Consider the following 10,193-nt stretch of genomic DNA (forward strand, 5'->3'; position numbering starts at 1 on the left):
CGCTGGCTCTTCAGCTTTGAAACGGAGATGAGCACCGCAACCCTAGAGTCAGATTCGACTGGCTTTTGAGCAAGGGAAACCTTTACCTTTAAGGGGAAGAAGTGAAATGGGTATGAATTCACTCCTTCTAATCCCCCCACTGCAGATTATTCAACAAAGTGTGGATGGTTAATTATGCCCTTCTGTTGTTGTTGTTGTTGTTCAGTCGCACAGTCGAGTCCGACTCTTCGTGACCCCATGGACCCCATCACGCCAGGCCCTCCTGTCTTCTGCCATCCTCCGAAGTTTGCTTAACTTCACGTTCTTTGCATCGATAACAGCGTCTGCCCATCTCATCCTTTGCCGCCCCCTTTTTCTTTGGCCTTCCGTCTTTCCCAGCATCAGGGGTCTTCTGCTCCAGTGAGGGCTCTCTTCTCATTTGGGGGGCAAAGTCTTTGAGCTTCAGGATCTGGCCTTCCAGGGAACAGTCAGGGTTGATTTCTTTTAGGATGGACTGATTTGATCTCCTAGCAGTCCAAGGGACTCTCAGGAGTCTTCTCCAGCACCATAATTCGAAAGCATCTATTCTTTGGTGCTCGGCCTTCCTTATACTCCAACTCTTGCAGCCATGCCCCTCTCAGGGCTCTTCACTTCAAAGACCCTTTCCCCTACTGTGTGCTCTCTAGTGCTGTCCTCTTTTTCATGTCAGCAAATGCATCCACCAACCTGGGTTTTTGTCAACATCAGCTTATTTCCAATAGCATGTATTCCTTATGCTAGTGTTCAGGTGTGACTGTACCCATCTCTTGGACTAAGGACGCCTGATTGTGCTCTTGGGAGAGCATCTATGCTTCTTGGCGGCTTCCTCATCGTCCTGATAGAATGCCCTATTCTCTATAGCTGCGTTTCATATGGATAGTAGATGTCTCTGTAATAGAATGTCTACTCTGTGCCATTCAGCTGTTTTTATACAGAAGGGAGCTGGGTAATTCTTCCTCATCTGAAAAGTACTCTGATTGACGATATACGTAATTTTTCAGGAGGAAGATATTTAAGGCAAAACTACTGGGGACAAAGTGTGGATGCACTATGGATATAGTGACATTTTTAGCAATTGATGAGAATAATTTCATTAATCGGCTCAAACATGGCTAGAAATAGTATTTTAACAATTTCTCTTAACTGTTTTGAATTGTTTCATTTGTGTGCATGGCGCTCTGTGGAGTCTCTGCCCCAAGGAGCTTACAATGTAGAATTTAAGACAAAGGGCAGCAACAGTGGGGAAGAGGTACAAGGAGGAAAGGGGATGAATGGAAGCCACATCCTTCAGGCACTCAGGAACTGCCCATCCTTTTTCAGAACATGTGAAGCAGCATTATACTACCCTTGGTCAATCAAGGTCAGTCTTGTCTAGTCTGGCTGGCAGGTGCTCTCCAGGGTCTTGGGTTGGGATCTGCACATTACCTACTATCCGCTCCTTTTAGCTGAAGATGCCGGGGATTGAACCTGGGACCTTCTGCATGCAAAGCAGATGCTGTGCCACTGACCCATGGCTCCTTTCTCCTTGTCCCCCTTCAAGGAATGCTTTTCATACCACCCTCCCAGACTTAAGAACATAAGAGAAGCCAGTGTTGGATCAGGCCAGTGGCCCATCCAGCCCAACACTCCATCACACAGTGGCCAGAAATACCATCAGGAGGTCCACCAGTGGGGCCAGGACACTAGGAGCCCTCCCACTGTTGCCCCTCCCCCCAAGCACCAAGAACACAGTGCGTCACCTGCCCCAGCTTGAGTGTTCCTATCTATACCTTGTGGCTAATAGCCCCTGATGGACCTCTGCTCCATATGCTTATCTAATTCCCTTTTGAAGCCGTCCGTGCTTGTAGCCGCCTCCACCTCCTGTGGCAGTGAATTCCACGTGTTCATCACTCCTTGGGTGAAGAAGGACTTCCTTTTATCCGTTCTAACCCGACTGCTCAGCAATATCACTGAGTGCCCAGAAGGAGTTCTTGTACTCCAGCTGTTGTCCAGATCAGTGGTGGGGTGCAGAAGTAGTCCCAGTGCAGGGATGCAGGGCTTTCCTAACAATTACTAAGAGTTCACTCTCCTTCAGTCCCCATTTCTTTCTGCAGATGTGACATGCCCTGTTCTGCTGACCCTGCCTGCCACTGAGGAGCCAGCTGTGACCTTGGGCCGTTGGTGCTTCTCCTCCTAATTCCCCATTCTCCCTGCCCACAAGCAGATATCTTCGATGTGTCACTTCCTTCTGACTGTACCTGCCAGGGATTATCCATTGTGCTTCTGCAGGTTTTTGTATCCTTAAAACTTGCTGTAAATGCCCATAAACACATCATTGTCCTTGGGGAAAGTGGGCTTTTTGTGTCTGTCATGGTGAGACCTGGGTTCTTTGATAGAGTGATGGGTGGGACGTAAAATGATGAATGTTTATTTATTTATTTCTTAAATTTCTTCCCCACCTTCCCGCCGAAGCGGCTCAGGGCGGCTTATGAACAATTTAAAACCAACATACAATTTAAAATCAGCAACTACAAGATATAAAATACAATTCCATACAATTCCAATAAATACAATGAAGCTAAATAAATACAGTGGAAGAAGAGATTGGATTTATGCCCTTCACTACCCGAAGGAGTCTCAGAGCGGCTTACAAACTCCTTTCCCTTCCCCTCCCCACAACAAGATACCCTGCGAGGTAGGTGGGGCTGAGAGAGTCCATTCGAGAACTGCTCTTTCAGGAACAGCTCTGATAGAACTATGGCTTGCCCAAGGTCATCCAGCAGCTGCAAGTGTAGGAGTGGGGAATCAAACCCGTTTCTCCCAGATTAGAGTCCGTGCTCCTAGCCACTACACCAAACAGCGGGTCGAAATAATTTGCCTCTGGACTACTTTGTTCAATATTCAGGTCTCTTACAATAGGGGCCCGTGCCTGTAGCTCTTTCGAAGTCCTTTTGTGGCACATATCCATAGAAACAAGGGTGTTCAATTCTTTTGAGGCCAAGCACTGTGCCATTTGGTTCCATCCAGGGGTACATTCTCTTGCGCCATCCCCACAGTCATGCTGTCTATACGGCTCTCGATTTGTCTTGCTGAAGCCAGAGTGGGCTGAAGCCAGGGCTTGTGAACACTGCCCTGAGCTTGTAGTCGCAAGGGTGCGGTAAAAAATGTGCTTGATTGTATATTCCAAATGTGCATGTGCTATAAGTATGAGCAACAGACGTACCCTGATGACCACCTGTGCCCTTGGAGAGTTTTGTTGTCTGAAGTTAGAGTTCAGTTGCACGGAGCAGCCAGCGACTTTTTGACCGCCTACGGTGGGGGGTGGGCTGTGCGTTCCTTTTAATGGTCTGCTACTAATCAGTCAGAAGAATGACTTCATCCGAGCCTCATTTTTGAAACACACACACACACACACACACACACACACACACACGCTCCCCCCCCAGCACAACAAAAACCTCTTCCGCTTCTCAGTCGCAGGCGGTTTGGCACTTCTCGTTGCTTTCCGTGTGGTCGACTCTGCCATTGTTGGTACATTTTTTTTAACCCATTGTAAACACTCGTAGGGGAGTTATGACCCTTCCAATTTGAGGGCCAAACCCTGGATTGTTATTCCTCCCTCCCGTTTTGATGCTCGTCCGCCACACTTTCTTGCTTTCTTCCTGGCCTCTCTCCCTCCAGAATTCTTATTTATGCTTCGATACTCCATTTCCATCTTGTTAACCTCTTTCATCATCTCTCCGGCTTGGAGTGTTCTGGTCTGTGGAGCTTCTTGCCACAGTCTGTTCGGGGCTGCTTTTGCCAAGTCTTTCCTAACTCTGTTGTGCGGAAGCGTCTGCCCCGATTCAGCAAAGGGAGAGTAATGTGTAGAGGCCGCTCTTGTATCCAGGATCCCAGGTGAATCAGGAGCTCTGAGTGCTTGTTGCATGTGGATGAAGGGGAAGATGTGGCCCGTGGTCGCAACACACAGTGTCTGCTCATGCACATTTCTGTCTACACTGCAAAACAGACGGAACTGGGAACCCTCCCAACCATTGTCCCAGGCTTCTCTGTGGTCTGTGTGTGCGCGTGAGAGAGGCTGTGATTGATGGCACCACACCATGGCAGGACTGGGAACGTGGCATCCAGTTAGTCTTTGAATTTCAGTGGTACCTAATGAAAAAGGGGCGATTCTGCATCCAGCATTCGTTCCACATTTTCTCAACTGGGAGGCAAAAGTGCAGCTCAAAACCACATTCAGATACCTCGGGGCAACCCCATACCATCTGCGACCCCTGAACGGCCATAACATAGCGATAAATCTATCCAGTGAACAAAGAACTCCAAAGTGGCATGGAGTGTGGAGGCTACCATAAAACCCTATAATCAAAGGAAGTGATAGCAGCATGCAATGCAGAGGGGAATTTCTGTCCCAGCGTGGGTTCGGGAAAAGCCAATGCAGAATCAGCCGCAGAGAAAATCTCATCTCCACCCCGAAGTCGCTAGGTGATCCAAAGCAAGCCGATCTCTTCCACTCTTTGTTCTTTATCTGCAATGTAGGGGTAATCCTAATGAGATACTATAGCCCTTTTCAGGGATTTCGTTCCTGGGGCCATAACTGTGCATGTGGAACTGATGCACTACGTGCATTTCTCCTGATACGTGCAATTGTTGTTTCATCTGAAAGAGGCAACCGGTAGATTTTCTGCCTTGGTACATGAAATCAAATGTAACCATTGAATGGGACTTGTATGTGATAATGTTTCAAATCTGTTGGGATCCGGTGTTACACAGTGGTTAGAGTTTTGGGCTAGGATCTGGGAAACCCCGGTTCAGTTCCCCACTCTGCCATGAAACCTTGCTAGGTGAGCTTGGACCAGTCCGTAGTCTCTCCGCCAAACCTCCCTTACAGGGTTGTCGTGAGGAGAACAATGTATGCCACCCTGAATTCCTTAAATGAAGGGCAGAGTAAAAATGCATAAATGTAACAAACCCTCTGAAGCGCCTGCCTTTCCCAAACTCTTTTTGGTTTCGGCTTTTTCATGGACGATGGGTCTTGTCAGTGGCTACTAGCCATGGTGACTAAAGGGAAACTCCACATTCAGAGGCAATCAACCTCTGAATACCAGTGCCGGGAGGCAACATCAGGGGAAGGCCTTGGCCACTATGCCCTGTTGTTGGCCCTCCAGAGGAACTGTTTATTTATTTATTTACATGTGAACTGGTTGACCCCTGTGTGAAGACGGGATGCTGGACTAGATGGACCCTCACTGGTCTGATCCAGCAAGGCTCTTCTTATCTTCTTTTGACAAAGTGTTGAATTGCCAGGGCTTCTGGTCTGTTTGGGTGCCATATAATAAGACAGAATTAAAACCTCTATTAAGCACACTTATTTATTTGAAAATAAGTTTGTTTGCACAGTCCTGAAGCATGAGAGCAGATGAAACGGGTGTGTGTGTGTCGGTTTAGGATTTAAGCGCCTTCAGTTTGGCTGATGGGACTATGACCGGATCAAGGGTGTGTGTGTTCTGCAACAGTCCTGGCAAAAAAATCTGTGTTTTTGATTGGTCGGCTCGTTCCTCTGCCTTGCATTTTTCTAGCTGACTTTGATGAGAGATCTGTAGTGTTTACCTCCTTCTTTTGACAAAGTGTGGAATTGCCAGGGCTTCTGGTCTCCTGTTTGGGTGCCATATACGGTAATAAGACAGAATTAAAACCTCTATTAAGCACACTTATTTATTTGAAAATAAGTTTGTTTGCACAGTCCTGAAGCATGAGAGCAGATGAAAGGGGTGTGTGTGTGTCGGTTTAGGATTTAAGCGCCTTCAGTTTGGCTGATGGGACTATGACCGGATCAAGGATGTGTGTGTTCTGCAACAGTCCTGGCAAAAAAATCTGTGTTTTTGATTGGTCGGCTCGTTCCTCTGCCTTGCATTTTTCTAGCTGACTTTGATGAGAGATCTGTAGTGTTTACCTCGGTATGATACAGGCCTCTGGCCTGTCTTTTTTTAAAAAAAACCTTTTTATTTTTAAATTTTCAGAACGAACCTCCTAAGGACGAGAATATATACAGCAATTACAGTCCTCAATTAGAAAAAATTATTTAAAATACAAACAGCGAAAGGTATACATAAAGTATTATATGAGGGGAGGGGAATCAAACTCTGTTCTCCCAGATTAGAGTCTGTGCTCCTAACCATTACACCAAACCGAGTAGGATCCGGTTTCTGCTTGTGGGAACTGATCCACTCTTTTGTCCCTTATATAAAAATCCCACACCCTTCTGTACCACATAGAAATCAAAGGAAGGTTAATATCTTTCCATGATGACGCTATTACAGCTTTTTCCTCTGCACTAAGTAAAGCAATTAAGTCTCTTCTCAGTGGCCTGTCTGTTAAGGCACTGTGGTGTCACATGGTTGGTTTGGTATGTTTGTTTTTATTTCCTGGCAGTAAAAAAAAAATCAGAGATAACATGATTAGCATGGAGGCGATGCTAGATATATTTGCATAAGAGTTTGCACTTACTTGGCGTGGTGGCAAAAGGAGGATCCCAGGTTTTGTGGCGTTCTAGTGATGAGCTGTTGTCATAACACAGAGGTGCCTGTTCTTGTCAGACGTCTCCTTGGAAGATTGCAAAACCCTCACTCTGATCAGCTGTTCTGACCTGACACACAGGGTAGCTGTCAAAATATGTAATACTTCAAATTAAGATTAGGCCAGTATGAAATCTACCAAGAACTTGATGTAGTGGTTTGATGTAGCGGTTAAGAGTGGCGGGCTCTAATCTGGGAGAACCGGGTTTGTTTCCCCACGCCTCCTACACATACAGCTGCTGGTGTGACCTTGGGTCAGTCACAAGTTCTCTCAGAGCTGTTCTCTCAAGAGCAGTCCTCAAAAGAGCTCTCTCAGTCCCACCTACCTCACAGGGTGTCTGTTGTGGGGAAGGGGGAGGGAGATTGTAAGCTGCTCTGAGACTCTGAGTAGGGTATAAATCCAATCTCTTTTTCTTCTTCTCTTTGGGTTTAAGAAAACGACAGATTCACATTGGGTCCAGGGATTAGTTTTCCTTCTACACTGATAATTCATTGTTGATAATTCATTATTAGCTTTGCCCTCATTATTAGCTTTGCCCTCATTATTAGCTTTGCCCTCGAGGAGCTCAGGGAAGTGTGTGCCATTTTCCTTTCTTCTGTTCTGTTTCTGACAACAACCCTAGGAGGTAGCTCATCAGAGAGAAAGTGGCTGGCCCAAGGTTACTCGGTGAGCTTCCTGGCAGAATGGGGATTTGACCCTGAGCCTCCCAGATCCTGGTCCAAAGCTTTAACCACTACACCATGCTGATTGTAGGTGAAGGAATTCCATCTTTAAATACTACCCCCTGAAGATACCATCCCTGCCAGTGCTCCCTCTAAGCTGTGGAGTCTTGTGAGCAAAAATTCTACTCGGTGAGCCACTGGCGTTAAAGTTGTGAGCGAGCCGTTTGGCTGCTGCATAAATCGGTTCGCTCTGGAGCCCTCCTTCCCTGAGCTGAGACAAAAAGGTGTGAGCCGGAGGCTAAAAAACTGTGAGCTAGCTCACACTCACTCGGCTTAGAGGGAACACTGCCCCCTGCCTATTCAGGTAATAATAGGATTTCAGGAAAAGGTTCTGCCTAGCTTTTCCTATGTGCAGGGAGGATTTTTCTCTCTTTCTTTCTTTCTGAATGTGGTAGGGGGAATATTCAGGCATTCCTTCTCCCAGCAGTCTGGTCCAGTCCAGGAGAAACCTTTATTTGTTTAGCATATTTTAGACCCTCTTTTCACTCAGGGGGGGTCTAATAAATAAAAACAAAAACTTTCATTTGTTTAGCATATTTTAAGATCCCCTTTTCACTCGTAGGAGCTGCGGTGGCTCAAGGGGTTAAGACGCTGAACTGCAGGCTGTGGAAGGTCGGTAGTTCAGCAGTTCGAGACCTGAGTTACCGCATGACGGAGTGAGCTCCCGTCTCTGGTCCCAGCTCCTGCCAACCCAGCAGTTCGAAAGCAAGAAACTGCAAGTAGATAAATAGGTACCACTTCGGTGGGAAGGTAACAGCGTTCCGTGCGCTGAGGCATTTAGTCATGCCGGCCACATGACCACGGAAACGTCTTCGGACAGCGCTGGCTCTTTGGCTTTGAAACGGAGATGAGCACCGCAACCCTAGAGTCGGATTCGACTGGCTTTCGAGCAAGGGAAACCCTCACCTTTTACCTTTCACTCACTCAGAGGTCCTCACAGCAGCTCACAACACCACCACATTATCAAATCAGCAATGAATAAAATATACCACCATCTGAGAAGCACAGGGGAATGCACCTCTGTCAGCGCTGTCTGAACGTCAGTTTGAGTCAAAGGCCTTCTGGAAAAGAGAGGGATTTTGGTTAACCAGGCAGGCCTGAGGGGATGGTGCCAACCTCACTTCCAAAGGGGGGGGGGTTTCCACAGTCTAGGGAAGGCCCACCCCCCCCAAAAAAACTTTTGAGCTTGAAGGCACCTTTGGGAATTTTGAGGCAGAGGGGTGGGTGCCATTACAAAATGGCTGCCACACGAACCAAACACATGGATACACGCACAGGTTCCTCAGTGGAACAGGCTTCCTCGGGAGGTGGTGGTGGGCTCTCCTTCTTTGAAGGTTTTCAAGCAGAGGCTAGAGCAATGCGGATTGTGTGAACTTAGCAAAGAACAACAGAAAACAACTGTAAGCCGAATCACCCGCAAAAATATATATCCAAATGGGGACTTCCAACAAACTAGGTATTATTCAGTGTTTCAGACTTCTGGTCCTCAGGAACAAAGAACAGCTATAGGAAGTCCCATTCCATTTCCTTACAGGAAAATACTATTCAGTTTCTTCATGGGCCAGGTCTCCTGAGCTTTAGTGAGCTCCTCTCAAGGCTGCTTCTGGGTAACAGGACCAAACATGCCTCGGTTGTTGATGGTGTGAACTGAGGCAGATCACGAGAAGGGAGGGAGGGTTGCACCAGGGCTTGGTTCTCGTGGCCCCTTCTGAGACGGCCAGGGAAATGCTGATCACCACTTTGGGGACAGGAAGCCATTTTCTCCGGGCCAGTTTGGCCAGGGATCCTGGAGGTCCCCCCTCCCATTCTGGGCATAGAGCAGGGGTCACTTGCACTGTGCAGGGGTTTGGACTAGATGACCCCGGAGGTCCCTTCCAACGCAATGATTCCAGGAGGGAGGGGGAGGGGGAATATGGATACCAGGTGAAAGTGGTATCAAACCCTGGAAAGCGCGATTATCCCGTGTCCAACCCGCTTCACAGAAGTGTGAATGCAAAAAGCCGCGATCCGGTAGGGATGCGCTTATGCGCATGAGCGCATATAACCGGATTACCAGAAAGAGCTGCTTGCAGCCGTGCCTCCGGGCCAACAGTGTGAACGCTCCCTTGCGCCTCCTCCCTGGTATGCTCCCGCATCAGTCTGTGCCGTGTGACTGGGAAAACCGGTCTTTTTTGCCACGACTCCCTCCCGCTTCAAACTGAACTCAGCCGATGACAACCAATGGGAGAAAGGGAGAATGAAACTCACAGAGGACAACTAAAGGGGGGGGGGGAAGGGGGGCTCTGCTGCGGGTGGTCCCTGGCGCCACTGCCTCACAGCTGATCCTCAGGTCCTGTTTACGGAATCCTGGAACCTTCTCCAGCAAGACATGGGCAGGATCCAAGTGAAAAGCCCCCTTATTTGCATGAAGGCCGCCAGTCACTGGTTCTGCCTTCTCAGTGGCCTCCACCTACTGCCCTGAATCACTTGGCAGGTGCCTGGAGGAGTGCCCGTGGGGGCCCCATGGTGTGCCGCATTGGGGATCTCTGCTGCAAGAATCACAGCTGAGAAGGACCTCTCGTAGATAAGAGCCATTACCATTTGATTTTGCTGGATGGCCAGTGTGAGCTTGCTTGAGGAGGCGTGGGAAGTGAGCCAGTTTGGTGTAGTGGTTAAGAGCGGTGGACTGTAATCTGGAGACACGGGTTTGATTCCCTATTCCTCCTCCTCGTGCAGCCAGCTGGGTGACCTTGGGCCAGTCACAGTTCTCTCAGAGCTGTTCTCTCAAGGGCAGTTCTCTCAGAGCTTTCTCAGCCCCACCTACCTCACAGGGTGTCTGCTGTGGGGAGGGGAAGGGAAAGGAGATTGTAAGCCACTTTGAGACTCCTTTGGGTAGTGAAGGGTGATTCCCCACTCCTC

General features: G+C 48.2%; 1 protein-coding gene across 1 annotated transcript in view; it reads left to right on the top strand.

Annotated features, from left to right (window-relative positions):
- The window catches only part of QSOX1 (quiescin sulfhydryl oxidase 1), a 144,671-nt gene that overhangs the window by 9,068 nt on the left and 125,410 nt on the right, over positions 1–10,193 (top strand). The gene's annotated exons all lie outside the window — the stretch shown is intronic.

The sequence above is a fragment of the Gekko japonicus genome, unplaced genomic scaffold (assembly GCF_001447785.1).
Source record: "Gekko japonicus isolate JY-2015 unplaced genomic scaffold, Gekko_japonicus_V1.1 scaffold2524, whole genome shotgun sequence".
Lineage (NCBI taxonomy): Eukaryota > Metazoa > Chordata > Lepidosauria > Squamata > Gekkonidae > Gekko > Gekko japonicus.